This window comes from Bos mutus, chromosome 19 (genome assembly GCF_027580195.1).
Source record: "Bos mutus isolate GX-2022 chromosome 19, NWIPB_WYAK_1.1, whole genome shotgun sequence".
NCBI lineage: Eukaryota > Metazoa > Chordata > Mammalia > Artiodactyla > Bovidae > Bos > Bos mutus.
In genome coordinates, this window is record NC_091635.1 from 32622041 (window position 1) to 32636881 (window position 14841).

The following is a 14841-nucleotide window of genomic DNA, read 5'->3' on the forward strand; positions in this document are numbered from 1 at the left end:
AAAGGCCCGAAGGAGACCGGAAATACCCGAGGTGAATCGGCGGAGGAGAACACCGTTGCCGGAAGTTGTCGAGGAGTACCGGAGACGACCGAGCGTGATCCAAAGCGTATGTTCCTCTTCTCGGTCACGCCTTCACTCACGCACGCCACGCCCCGTCGGCTCTTGGGCAGGGGCACGCCCAATCGGTAACCAATAGGCTGGGCGTGGCGTGCGGGAGTCCGCCGGCAGCGTTACGTGGCCGGGCTTCAATCTTGGTTTGCGGTTCAAGCTTGCTGGATTAATTGGTGCGCGGTGGATTAAGCAGAGGGTTGAACTCTAGAGTTTGGGGCTGATTTTAATTAATCAAGAGGTAATCTGTCTGTTAAGTTTAGGTCGTTTATCCATTCCTGAACTCTTAATCATGCCTCAAAGGGAAATAGGAAATTGGAAAGACTGCCCTATTTAAAGATTCAATTTGACCCCTGTCCTCAGATTACGGTCTGTTTAACGGAAAAGTTATGTAACAAAGAAGGAAAGTTATAACCAACCTAGATAGCATATTGAAAAGCAGAGACATTACTTTGCCAACAAAGGTCCATCTAGTCAAGGCTATGGTTTTTCCTGTGGTCATGTATGGATGTGAGAGTTGGACTGTGAAGAGAGCTGAGCGCCGAAGAATTGATGCTTTTGAACTGTGGTGTTGGAGAAGACTCTTGAGAGTCCCTTGGACTGCAAGGAGATCCAACCAGTCCATTCTGAAGGAGATCAGCCTTGGGATTTCTTTGGAAGGAATGATGCTAAAGCTGAAACTCCAGTACTTTGGCCACCTCATGCGAAGAGTTGACTTATTGGAAAAGACTCTGATGCAGGGAGGGATTGGGGGCAGGAGGAGAAGGGGACGCCAGAAGATGAAATGGCTGGATGGCACCACTGACTCGATGGACGTGAGTCTGAGTGAACTCCGGGAGTTGGTGATGGACAGGGAGGCCTGGCTGCTGTGATTCATGGGGTCGCAAAGAGTCGGACACGACTGAGCGACTGAACTGAACCGAATGTAACAAAGAATGTTATATTATGTGATGCCCATTATAAGTGATGTAAAAATCCAGAAGAGAGGAAAGGGAAATTAATTAGCATTAAGATGAGAAAGTCTCTCAGAGAGAGACCTTATTTTGGGGGGCTCCAAAATCACTGCAGATGGTGATTGCAGTCATGAAATTAAAAGATGCTTGCTCCTTGGAAGCACCACTATGACCAACCTAGATAGCGTATTGAAAAGCAGAGACATTACTTTGCCAACAAAGGTCCATCTTGTCAAAGCTATGGTTTTTCCAGTGGTCATGTATGGATGTGAGAGTTGGACCACAAAGAGAGTTGAGCCTGGAAGAATTGATGCTTTTGAACAGTGCTGTTGGAGAAGACTAATGAGAGTCCCTTGGACTACAAGGAGATCTAACCAGTCCATCCTTAAGGAAATCAGTCCTGAATATTCATTGGAAGGACTGATGCTAAAGCTGAAACTCCAATACTTTGGCCACCTGATTTGAAGAACTGGCTCATTTGAAAAGACCCTGGTGCTGGAAAAGATTGAAGGCAGGAGGAGAAGGCTATGACATAGGATGAGATGGCTGGATGGCATCACCGACTCAATGGACACGAGTTTGAGCAAGCTCCAGGAATTGATGAACAGTGAAGCCTGGCGTGCTGCAGTCCATGGGGTCACAAGGAGTTGAACACAACTGAGGGACTGAACTGAAGATGAGAAAAGTTTTAGATGTAAGCCAGATTTTGAAGGATAGGTAGAATTAGAAGAAAAGAAAGGAGAAAGTGAAAGGGAGCAGAATGAGATCAATCTGGTAAGAGATGCGACATTAACTGCTGCTGCTAAGTCGCTTCAGTTGTGTACGAGTCTGTGCGACACAGACTCTGCTGTCCCTGGGATTCTCCAGGCAAGAACACTGGAGTGGGTTGCCATTTCCTTCTCCAATGCATGAAAGTGAAAAGTCAAAGTGAAGTGATTATTTAGGTCGCCAGATCATGGAAAATCTCAGAAACAGGGCAGAAGTGTTTACTCTTGATAGGAGAGGCATTGTGACGTATTGGGAAATCGGGAGGTTGGATTTCAATTTTATCTCTGGCACTATTAGCTTTAGGTCCTTAGGAAAGTCACAACCTCACTGAACTTGTATTTCTTTAGTATAAAAACAACCATAAGAGGACGAAATGCATTAATGTATGTGACTGTCTAACACACATAGTGAGTGAGTGAGTGAAGTCGCTCAGTCGTATCCGACTCTTTGCAACCCCATGGACTGTAGCCTACCAGGCTCCTCTCTCCATGGGATTTTCCAAGCAAGAGTACTGGAGTGGGTTGCCATTTCCTTCTCCAACACACATAGGAGGCTCTCAAATTTCCTTCCTATTACCTCTCCCCCTAAAGTGTGTGAACAGGGAACTATTAAAATTTTAGTTTTTGGTAGATGAGAAAAACAGTCTTTGCAATATTTTTAAAATTGAAGTATAGTTGATTTACAATATTGTGTTATTTTCAGGTGTATAGCAAAGGGATTCAGAAATGTATTTTTTCAGATTATTTTTGCACTGTAGGTTATGCGAGATACTTTTTATAGTTCCCTGTGCTGTATGGTAAATCCTAGTTGCTTATCTATGTCATGTATGGTAGTTTGTATCTATTAACCTCATGTTCTTAGTTTACCTTTCTTTCCCTCCCTTTTCCCTTCTGTATCCATAAGGTTGAAGAAAACACTTTTTGAAGGTTGACTTCCTAATCAGGGCATTTCTAGGCTAGATGTGGGACTTCAATTTTAAAAGTATTGCAAAGACTGTTTTTCTCAATAGTATATTCCATTTGTGTGGATATTTCTCTTTCTGGTTCTAACATTTTATGTAGATGAAATCAGTTTAGAATGGGTCACTCCCTTCCTTTGGGTGTTGCTGTGAGGGGGTGGGGCGTGGGTGTTTTGTTTTGTTGACAGAGCTATAGCCTTTACTGGCGGCCATCTCTAGTCACTGCTTGTGTGCTTGCAGCCCCAGAAAGGGTAAGGTGATCTTATGCTGCCCTGTGCCTTGTTCTGTTAGCAGTGTTGGGCTGGGTGAATTAGGGTGGGAATAGTGTCCAGTATGGAGAAGACAATGGCACCCCACTCCAGTACTCTTGCCTAGAAAATCCCATGAACGGAGGAACCTGGTAGGCTGCAGTCCATGGGGTCGTGAAGAGTCGGACACGACTGAGCGACTTCACTTTCACTTTTCACTTTCATGCATTGGAGAAGGAAATGGCAACCCACTCCAGTGTTCTTGCCTGGAGAATCCCAGGGACGGGGGAGCCAGGTGGGTTGCCGTCTCTGGGGTCCCACAGAGTCGGACACGACTGAAGCGACTTAGCAGCAGCAGCGGCAGTGTCCAGTATGGTAGTCACTAGCTAAAGTTTAGTTAAAATCAAGTAAAATTTAAAATGAAGCTCTTCAGATGCCCTAGCCCCATTCCAGGGACTCAGTAGAGACATGTAGCTAGTGATTCCCATACTGGATAGCACAGGTACAGATTATTACCATCATTGGCTTGATTAGGACTGTAAGATCCAAGATGGCTTCACTCACATGTTTGGGGCCTTGGTGCTGGTTGTTGGCTGAGCGCCTTATTTCTCTTCCACATGACTTCACATCAGTCAGTCGTCTGACCCTAACTTCTTGACTTGGCACCTGGCAACCAAGAAGGCAAAAACAGAAGCTGTGAGGCCCCTTAAGGCCCAGCTCTGTAAGTCAAGCTCCATCACTTCTAGTTGGTCAAATTAAGACAGGCCGACTGGATTCAACTGGAGGAGAAATAAGAGTCCACCTGTAGATGGGAAGAGTGGCAAAGTGACACTGCAAAGGGCATGTGCCGTGGGAAGGACTGATCATCTTTGAAAACATGCTACCAGGTTTGAGATGCCAGATGAGAGAATCTGGTAGGGGAATGGAAAGAAAGTGTATGTGTGTGTGTGTGTGGGAATTACTCCTAAAATGTGACACAATATTACTCTTAAAATGTGCTGCTTTAACTGACTGCAGCACTCCAGATTTATTCCAGTGAATTCAGAATACAATAGAACTCATGCTTTTATTATCTGGATGACTTCTATTAAAGTGGGCTAAAGTTTTATTTACATGACTCTGATCCTGCTAAGCTTTTGGTCATTTTACACACACACACAGCACTTTTTCACACAACAGGCTTCCAAGTCATGTACCTGAGCATTTGATTCTTGTAAATTTCAGTGTAGAAACTTACAACACAGGATATATAAAGCTGATTTTTGTGTGTATGAAAATGTGTGTCTAGACTCAGCATTTAGAGATTCTGTGATGTTTGTCACGCTGGCTCATAAGCTTAGAATTTGCCTAAAGTCCCACCTCGCCCCCCCAAACCCTTTTTTTCTTTTTTCTGAACAAGAGCATCTCTTTTCTGACCGTTGGTCATGGGCTAACACATCTGTTGTGGTTTTGTGCTCATTCACAGCAAGACCACATTGTTTGAAGTTGTGCTTCGATGGACTCTTTTAGAGCATTTTTACTTCCTTTTCTGTTCCTGATTGACCTACTTAAACTCACCATCCAGCAACTACTTAGACATCGTGCCATCACCCCGATCCACATGTATTTAGCTGACGAGTGGACTTAGAGTACAGTAAGCATTATTCCAAACATGATAATTTTTCCTTTTTCTTAGCCTGCCCCTTGTTCTGTTTCATGTACAATCGAATTCGAGATCAGGGTTTAGGGAACTATTCAAGAGGCTAGACATGGTACCATAGCCAAGGTACAGGCCCCCTGAGATAACCCAAAGAAAGCTCAGTCTTCTCAGTTCCTTGAGTCCTCCTTATCTGTACCCTTCTTTTGTCCCTGCTGCACACTGCCTCTTATCCTCTTTGTATTACCTACTGTGAGGCTCTGCCCCTCTCCCCCAACTCTGCGTACCTTTGCTCCCCCTTGTCATCAAATCAACCCCTTGAGACTTCTCTGGTAGTCCAGGGGCTCAGACTCTGAGCTCCCAGTGCAGGGGCCCTGGCTCAATCCCTGAGCAGGGTGTTAGACCCCACATGCTGCAGCTAAGACCCAGGACGACCAAATAAATACATGATGAAAAAATATTTTTTTAAAAAAACAATACATACCATGTTGCTGCTGCTAAGTCACTTCAGTCGTGTCCGACTCTGTGCGACCCCATAGACGGCAGCCCACCAGGCTCCCCCGTCCCTGGGATTCCCCAGGCAAGAACACTGGAGTGGGTTGCCATTAGTATTGCATTAAAAAACATCATTCCTTTACTTTGGCATCTCTGATCACACAGTTTCCTGGTTTTCTTTCTACTGCTCTGTTTCTTATCAGTTTCCTTTACAGAACTTCTAATATCAGAATGCTTCACGGGTTCAGTTCTAGGCCTTCTCACTCTATATGTTCTTCCAAGGTGAACTTACTCTCATGGTTTCAGGTTTTTTTTTTTAATTGAAAATTGTTCCATAGGCTGTATCTCCAGCCAGGCTCTTCTTAGAACTCCAGGCCTAAATGCCTAGCTGTCAGCTGGATATCTCTGGGTGTCTCACAGGTACTTTGTTCAGAATGGAACTCCTCACTCTTCTATTTGAATTATTATCTGTCCCAGTTTCTCCATTGCCCAAACCTGAAGCCACTCTTTTTCTTTAATAACCCTAATGTCTGGTCTCAAAGCCCTACTGACTTTACCTCCTAAATTTACCTTCATGTCTTTTCTGCCTCAAGTCTCACCTACCTCCAAAAACAAGTGTAATCATGTCAGGATTCTCCTCCTTAAGCCTCTCCACTGTTGACCTAAAACAAATAGACTGCCAGTTATTGCTTCAGCATCAAAATGGGTTTATTTGGGACAGTGAAGAAGCGCAGGGTCTGCAACCATGGTAAGCCACATGCAAGTCACCAGCAAAAAAATGGAGAAAGAGAACTCTTTCATGGCAGGGAAAAGGAAGTTGGGAGGGCTATAATAAATAAAAAGTCTATGATTCTTCCTTGGCTGAGTTGTGTCAGTCTCTCATTGACTGAGCTCTTGCCAGGAAAGAAGAGGAAGTCTTTCTTCTTCCTATTGGACTCTCTTATTGTCTGGGGGTGTGAGAGCTCCCTCTTCTGGTCTCCCAGCTCTACTTTAATTGATGTTTCTGTTGATTAACTTTTTTTTTTTTAAACATTTATTTGTCTGTACCGGGTCTTCGTTGAGGCACATGGGGTCTTTGATCTTTGTTGGGGCATGGGGGATCTTTAGTTGAGGCATGTGAACTCTCTTTTTTTTTCTTTTTATTTATTTTTAATTGAAGGATAATTACAATATTGTGTTGGTTTCTGCCATACATCAACATGGATCAGCCGTAGGTATACATATGTTCCCTCTCTCATGAGCTTCCCTCCCACCTCCCACCCCATCCCACACCTCTAGGTTGTCACAGAGCCCTGGTGTGAGTTCCCGAAGTCATACAGCAAGTTCCTACTGATTGTCTGTTTTACATATGTTAGTATATGTTTCCAGAGGCATGTGAACTCTTAGCTGCAGTGTGTAGATCTAGTTCCATGACCAGGGGATCGAACCTGCATCCCTAGCATTGGGAGCAAGAAGTCTTAGCCGCTGGAACACCAGGGAAGTCCCTGATTAACTTTTTACATGCCCCAATTCAGGATTTCTCATTGTTCTCAGGATATAGTCCAAAACCTTTAACTAGTCTTAACAGGGCTATGCAAGGTCTAGTCTCTGCTTCCTTATTCAGCCTTACCTCACTTGTTTCCCTCTTATACTATATATTCCAGTGAAGGAGATCAGAAAATGCCACTTTGGCATGAAGATTATTATGAACTGAAAGCAAGGCAACAAATATAGATATTTTTGCCCACCCACCCCCATCTGCCTAAAAGCAGACATAAATTCTCCTTTGTGAAGGTGTTTCCTCTCCCCTCTCCTGTAAAAGAAAGAGGAAAGCAACCATTATCACTGGAAACAGAGCTGGCACTGAGTTGGTTCTGCACCAAAAAACCTTATTAAAATAACCTTTATCTTCCGTTAGTTTCCCCATATATTACCTTTCCATAATATACCACCCCTAGAAGCCCAAACACTATTTCTTTGTCTTGTTACTTCTCCACAAATGTGGAGAATCATCTATGCTAAGATGATAGGTAAGGCCCAGGTTCTAACTTTAAGTTATTTTTCACTGAATTCTCCTGTGTGTATGCACATTGCGTGTGTAAATAAAATCTTGTTTTTAAAATTCTGGTAATCTGTCTTTTGTCGGTTTAATTTGCAGGGCCCCAGAGACTGAACTTATGAGGATAGAGGGAAAAGTCCCTGCCCTACCGCCGCCCCAAACAACCATACTAGCTACATGGAACTTCTTAACCCACTTTCTTGTCCCAGAAACATTGTATATATTGCTATCCCTGTCCAGATACTCTAGTTCAACTCTTCGCTTGGCTATCTCTACCCATCCTCCAAATTTCACTTCTTTAGTTTTTTCTGACCTATTGGAATACAGGGATAGTTTGGCTATCCCTGCTTTTCCTTCAGTGCTAACGTACTTGTCATTACTCCTATCACCCTTTACTGTGATAAATGTTTAATTGTCCTCTTCCTATCTAACCCATAAACTTCGTGAGGAAAGAAGCCCTGTTTGCCTATTCCAGGATGTATTCTCCATACTTAGTATAGTATCAGGTACAGGCAAACCTTAGAGACATTGTGAGTTCTAATCCAGACCATCAAATAAAGCAAATATCAAAGCAAGTCACATGAATTTTTAGGGCTCCCAGTATATATAATGGAGAAGGCAATGGCACCCCACTCCAGTACTCTTGCCTGGAAAATCCCATGGACGGAGGAGCCTGGTAGGCTGCAGTCCATGGGGTCACTAAGAGTTGGGCACAACTGAGTGACTTCACTTTCACTCACTTTCATGCATTGGAGAAGGAAATGGCAACCCACTCCAGTGATTTTGCCTAGAGAATCCCAAGGACGGCGGAGACTGGTGAGCTGCCATCTATGGGGTCTCGCAGAGTCGGACACAACTGAAGCGACTTAGCAGCAGCAGCAGCAGTACATATAAAAGTTATAGTATACTATAGACTATTAAATCTGCAATAGTATTATGTTTAAAAATGTACATACCTTAGTTTAAAAATACTTCAGCAAGTAATAGTAGTAACAGCAAAGATCACGGCTCACAGATCACCATGTCTGTGTGTACTAAGTTGCTTCAGTCGTGTCCGACTCTTTGCAACCCTATGGACTGTAGCCCGCCAGGCTCCTCTGTCCATGGAATTCTCCAGGCAAGAATACTGGAGTGTGTTGCCATGCCTTCCTCCAGAGGATCTTCCCAACCCAGGGATTGAACCCACATCTCTCACATTGGCAGGGAGATTCTTTACCACTGGTGCCACCTGGAAGCCCCCAGATAGATCACCATAACAAGTATATTAATAATGAAAAATTTGAACTATTGTGAGAGTTACCAAAAACGTGGCATAAAATGAATAAATGCTGTTGGAAAAATGGTGCCAATAGATTTTCTTGATGCAGGGTTGCCATGAACTTTCAATTAGTAGAAAACACAATATCTGTGAAGTGTAACAAAGCAAAGTGTAATAAAATGAGGTATGTCTGTGTTGTTGTTGTTGCTGTTTAGTCTCTTAGTCATGTCCAACTCTTTTTTGACCCCATGGACTGGAGCTTGCCAGTGTCCTCTGTCCATAGAGGCATTCTTTCCAGGCAAGAATGCTGGAGTGGGTTGCCATTTCCTACTCCAAGGTATCTTCCCAACTCAAGGATTGAATACGAATCTTATGCATTGGCAGGCGGATTCCTTACCACTGAGTCACCAGGGAAGCCCAGTATGCCTGCAGAAGATGGGTATCCATTTTTTTATTTGTTTAGTGAATAAGTAGAATAAACTCATTCTGTTCATATTATTAATTTTTGTTTATTGATTGGTGTTATGTATGGAATATTTGTGTTTCCCCCACTCCCAATTCATATGTTGAAGCCCTAACCCCTAGTATGGCTGTGTTTGCAGAGGAGACATCTAAGGTTAATGAATTCATAAAAGTGGGGCCCTGATCCAATAGGATTAGCATCCTAATCCTTTTTAAGAAGAGACACCCGAGAGCTCACTCTCTCTCTCTACCATTCTCCCCTGTGTATGTTCATGCACCATGGAAAGGTCTTATGAGGACATAGAAGGCAGCCATCTACAAAGTTAGGAAAAGAGCTCTTACCAGAAACCAGATTTGCTAGCACTTTAATATATATATAGATATGTATATCTATATATATATTTGGCTGCATTTGAGGCTCAGTTTTGGCATGCAGGATCTTCATTGCATCACATGGGATCTTCCGTTGCAGTACACAGACTGTCTAGCTCTGGTACAGGCTCTGGAGCATGTGAGCTCAGTAATTTCCTAGGCTTTAGTTGCTCTGGTAGCTCAGACGGTAAAGTGTCTGCCTGCAATGCAGACCTGGGTTTGATCCCCAGGTCGGGAAGATGCCCTGGAGAAGGCAATGGCAATCCACTCCAGTACTCTTGCCTGGAAAATTCCATGGATGGAGGAGCCTGGTAGGCTATAGTCCATGGGATCGCAAAGAGTCAGACACGACTGAGCGACTTCACTTTCTTTCTTTCTATAGTTCCTTTTGGAGAAGGAAATGGCAACCCACTCCAGTGTTCTTGCCTGAAGAATCCCATGGACAGAGGGGCCTGGTGAGCTACAGTCTATGGGGTTGCAAAGAGTCAGACACGACTAAGCAACTAACACACACACACGGAATGACTAATTGTTTCAAGATCGAGAAAGGAGTACGTCAGGGCTGTCTGCTGTCACCCTGTTTGTTTAACTTACACACTGAGCACATGAAAAATGCTGGGCTGGGTGAGTTATAAGCTGGAATCAAGATAGGCAGGAGAAATAATGTCAGATATGCAGATGATACCACTCTAATGGCAGAAAGCGAAGAAACAAAGAGAAACTAAAGAACCTCTTGATGAGGATGGAGGAGAACAGTGAAAGAGCCAGCTTAAGACTCAATATGAAAAAACTAAGATCATGGCAGGCAGCCCCATTACTGCATGGCAAATGGAAGGGGGAGAGATGGAAGTAGTGACAGATTTTTTCTTCTTGGGCTCCAAAATCACTGTGGATGGTGACTGCAGCCATGAAATCAAAAGATGATTGCTTCTTGACAAGAGAGCGATGATAAACCTAGACTGTGCGTTGAAAAGCAGAGACATTACTTTGCTGACAAAAGTTCATATAGTCAAGGCTCTGGTCTTCCCAGTGGTCAAGTACAGTTGTGAGAGCTGGACTATAAAGAAGGCAGAATGCCGAAGAATTGATGCCTTCAAACTGTGGTGCTAGAGAAGACTCCTGAAAGTCCCTTGGACAGCAAGGAGGTCAAACCAGTCAATCTTAAGGGAGATCAACCCTGAATATTCACTGGAAGGACTGATGCTGAAGCTGACGCTCCAGTATTTTGGTCATCTGATGCGAATAGACGACTCATTGAAAAGTCCCAGATGCTGGGAAAGATCAAGAGCAGAAGGATAAGAGGGTGTCAGAGGATGAGATGGCTGGACGGCATCACCCATGCAATGAACATGAACTTAGGCAAACTCAGGGAGATGGTGAGGGACAGGGAGGCCTGGCGTGCTGCAGTCCATGGGGTTGCAAAGAGTCAGACATGACTGGGAGACCGAACAACGACAATAAGTTCCATGAAGGCAGGGACTTTGGCTTCTCATGATATTCCCATCACCTAGCAAAGTGCCCTGTACAAATATGAACAGATTTTAAAATATTATAAATCTATAAACTTTTTTTATATCTGATAATTAAATGGCTTGACCACTTAATTTATCTCTTACTGGTCATAATTTGATGCTTTCTTTTTTTTTTTTGGCTCCACCAAGCGGCACGTGGGATCTTTAGTTCCCCGACCAGTGATCGCACCCCCTGCAGGGGAAGCATAGATTCTTAACCACTGACCCTCCAGGGAAGTCCCGTGATGCTTTAAAAAAAATTTTTTTTTTTAATGTGGACCATTTTAAAGTCTTTACTAAGTTTTTTTTACAATATTGCTTCTCTGCTTTTTAAGTTTTTTGGGGTGCTGAGGCATGTGGGATCTGAGCTCCCTGACTAGGGACTGAACACACACCCACTGAGTTGGAAGGTGAAGTCTTAACCACTGAATAGTCAAGGAAGACCCCCTTGATGCTTTTTTGACTCCCCCACTCTGTACATTGGGCTTCCCTGGTGGCTCAGACAGTAAAGAATCCACCTGCAATGCAGGAGACTGGGGTTCGATGCCTGGGTCGGGAAGATCCCCTAGAGAAGAGAATGGCTACCCACTCCAGAATTCTTGCCTGGAGAATTCCATGGACCGAGAAGCCTGGAAGACTACATCCATGGGGTTGCAAAGAGTTGCACACAACTCAGCAACTAACACTTTCCCTTCTCTGGATATACAGGGCCTTGTCCCTCTATATGCTGGCCTTGTCCACATGTTCTTGAGGTATTCAAAGTCAAGGCAGTGTCTGAAGTGTTGAGATTCATCAGGATATGCGTCTTGGTTGAGGTAAGCTCTGCAAACTCAAAGGGAAAGCGATAAATGGCAGGCAAATTAACTTGTCTGGAGTGAGGGCTATGTAAGCTTGGTTGAAATGGCGATGTTGGGGACAGTTGATAAGCTCTAGGTTCCAGGCTGATGACTTTAGACTGATAAAATAGACCAAGAGAGCTGCCAGGGGTGACAGAGCTGGGGAATGACCTCATGAAAATGGAATCAGAGAAAGATTATGTTAACAGCTGAGGATTATGTGAATTGGAGAAGAGAGCAGGGGCTGGGGATGCAGCAAAGAGGCTCCTAGGGAGTGTAGGCAACTTCAGTTTCTATTATGGTAGGATCCTCGGTGGTTGATGGAAATGGAAATGGTTCTGAGTTACTCATTTATAGTGAGAAATATTCTTATCTAATTCCTTCTCCTTAGGGCATTAAGAGTCTAACCAGAAGGCAGCTTGATGAGTAAAGACTTTGAACCAAAAGAATGAATTGGATGATCTTACTGGCTATTATCTCCTTTTCCTCAGAAGGGGCATATGTGTCTGACTACTAGGTGGTGCGGTGGTGAAGAATCCGCCTGCCAATGCAGGAGACACAAGCGATGCGGTTCGATCCCTTGGTTGGGAAGATCCCCTGAAGTATGAGATGGCAACCCACTCCAGTATTCATGCCTGAAGAATTTAATGGACAGAGGAGCTTGGTGTGCTACAGTCCACGGGGTCTCAAAGAGTCAGATACGACTGGGCACACGTGCTAGACAAAAATTATCTGTATCATTTGGAGAGGACACCAACCAAATAATAGATTCTTTGTTTCTCCCTTTTCTAAGTTCTAGGAAGGCTCTCATTTTTCTCTAAATAAATTGCACAGCAATGGTTTAAACACAGACTTGATTGATTCCAGTCTTGAGTATACACCATAGTTGTCTTAAGTAGACGTTATTATTGTTTATCTGTTTCTGTGTCACAAATATGTGATTTGGGAGATGGGTGATTAGCTAGGTTTAAAACATACTGAGTTTGAAGTGCCTCTGGTGAGAAATGTCCAAAGGTCAATTGAAAATGTGAAGCTTGAACAATTTAGGAAGGAAACTGGGACTTGAGATATTTTTCAGGTAGGATTCTAAGTGGTTTCTTTTGGGGGGTTATGTTACACCTTATGAAACTTAGTGAGGCTATTTATCATTATATTAAAACTGTATTGATTTATACATCTGTATCCTCTATATCAAAAGAAAAGGGGGGGGGCTGGTGGCAGAGGATAAGATGGTTAGATAAGCATCACTGACTCAATGACATGAATTTGAGCCAACTCCAGGAGACAATGTAGGACAGGGGAGCTTGGCATGCTGCAGTCCATGAGGTTGCAAAGATTTGGACACGACTTAGCAACTGAGTAACAGCAGACAGTGAGCTCCCTGGGGCCAGGGATGCCCTCTTACTCATCTTAGTCAAAGTACCTGTCTACTGTGGGTGCTCATTAAGTGTTGAATGAGTAAATAAGAGTAGTCTGGATAAAGGAGATGAAGGAAACGAGGTTCAGTGACAACTTCAGTGTTGTAAGTACAGCTGAGATGGCCTCGAGGTATCTAAGACCACACAGATCTAGCCACAGACCAGTGGTCGATGAAGCTAGGGAGGAAGTCAGAATTCAAGAAGTAAAAGAAGAAACTGGTGTTGGTGTAAAGGGAAACTGAGAAAAGAGAATCATCTTTAGCACTGAAAGCACGTGCTGAGAATAAGTGCCTGCTAGGAGCCTGAGTCGCTTCTTCCTTACTTAGAGCCATCCATACTCTGGGTGCCAGGCCAGCTCTTCAACTGATGCCTTCTTGCTTCCATGCTCCCCAGAGTGGGGGCCGCAGGCCTCCCCTAAAGGGAATCCCTATCAGCAATTTCAGCTCCTACCGTTGCTACAGACTAGTGTCCTAGCTTCTTGTCCCACGTCTGCCATGACTTACAGTGTGACCTTGGGCAAGTCATCCCCTTTCCTCTGGACCTCTAAAGTCCCTTGCAGCTGTCAGGATGTCTGGGAGAACACAGTTCGGATGACTGGTGAGAATTCCAACTTGCCCTTTGCTGCGTTTCTTCTGTAAGTCGCCTTGCCAAACACCAGCTGTCCTGGACACTGCTTTTGGTCCTTAGGCTGACTCTCACCCACCTGTTTCTGGGCCCCTCCCGGCGGCCTTCTCCCGCAGTGCAGTTCACAGATGCGCCACTAGGCGGCACTGCTTTGACCTGCACAGAAATTAGCTTCAACCATTGAGGCCGACTATTGAGTAGTGAGGTCAAGCATATGTAGCATTTTCCATCTGACCTAGAATAGCCGAGGAAATGAAGTTTGAGAAAACGATTTAAGTGCTCTGAGAGCCGGTGCTACCGTACTCCTTGAAATTTTGATTTTAGGCTCCTTTCTACTTGTTTTCTGCTTTTACCTCAGGTGGTCTGGGCCTTAAGAGTCGCTGAGACTTCAGGTGACTCATTGCTTTTTTTCTCTTTCCTTGGTGGCAAGGAATCTATACAGAGGACAGGGTTAATCACTCTCCTTGACTTATAGCCTTCTTTCATCAAGGGTTCATATAAGGCCTCTTTGTTTAATCGATTATTTATTCCCTCTTATCTCATTACCCCTTCCATCTAAACTACACTCAGCATTACAGCGTTAGGCAACCATCAGATATTTTTAATGTGTGTTTCTTTTATGTGTGTTCTTGAATAATAGGTAATGCTTCTAGTATTTTAAACTCTTTTATGTATTTTATTCCACCCACTGTACCCAAAATTGTATCTCAAGATGTAGTCAATATAAAAATTACTAATGAGATATATTACATTCTTTTTTGTCTTCAAAATCCACTGTGTTTTACAGTGTACCTCAATTTGGATGCTAAATTTTCATCAGAAATACTTGAACTGTTTTTAGACCATAAAATTCACAGTTGAAAAGTAGATTCATGTACATGAGTTGTTCCAAGCATGCTTTAACATTTTCCAGTAACTGAATCAAATACCAAAAAAAATTACTTTCTTTTAATATCTGCATCCAAATTGACAAAATTGCTTCATTTTAGAATTGATTTAACTTTGAAGCAAAAGCATGTATCACTTTCAAAACTATGTCCAAGATAAGTACATTTACCAACTCTCCTGTCAATCAGTATTATTCACATGAAATTCAAAGAGATACTGCATAAATTGAAAAGCAACTCTGAAAGTGAAAAAGTAAAATGAAAGTGAA

At 43.4% G+C, this 14841-nt stretch overlaps 1 protein-coding gene across 1 annotated transcript in view; it reads left to right on the top strand.

Moving 5' to 3' along the window:
• MYL4 (myosin light chain 4) overlaps positions 1 to 14841 on the top strand; it is a 38111-nt gene that overhangs the window by 505 nt on the left and 22765 nt on the right. The gene's annotated exons all lie outside the window — the stretch shown is intronic.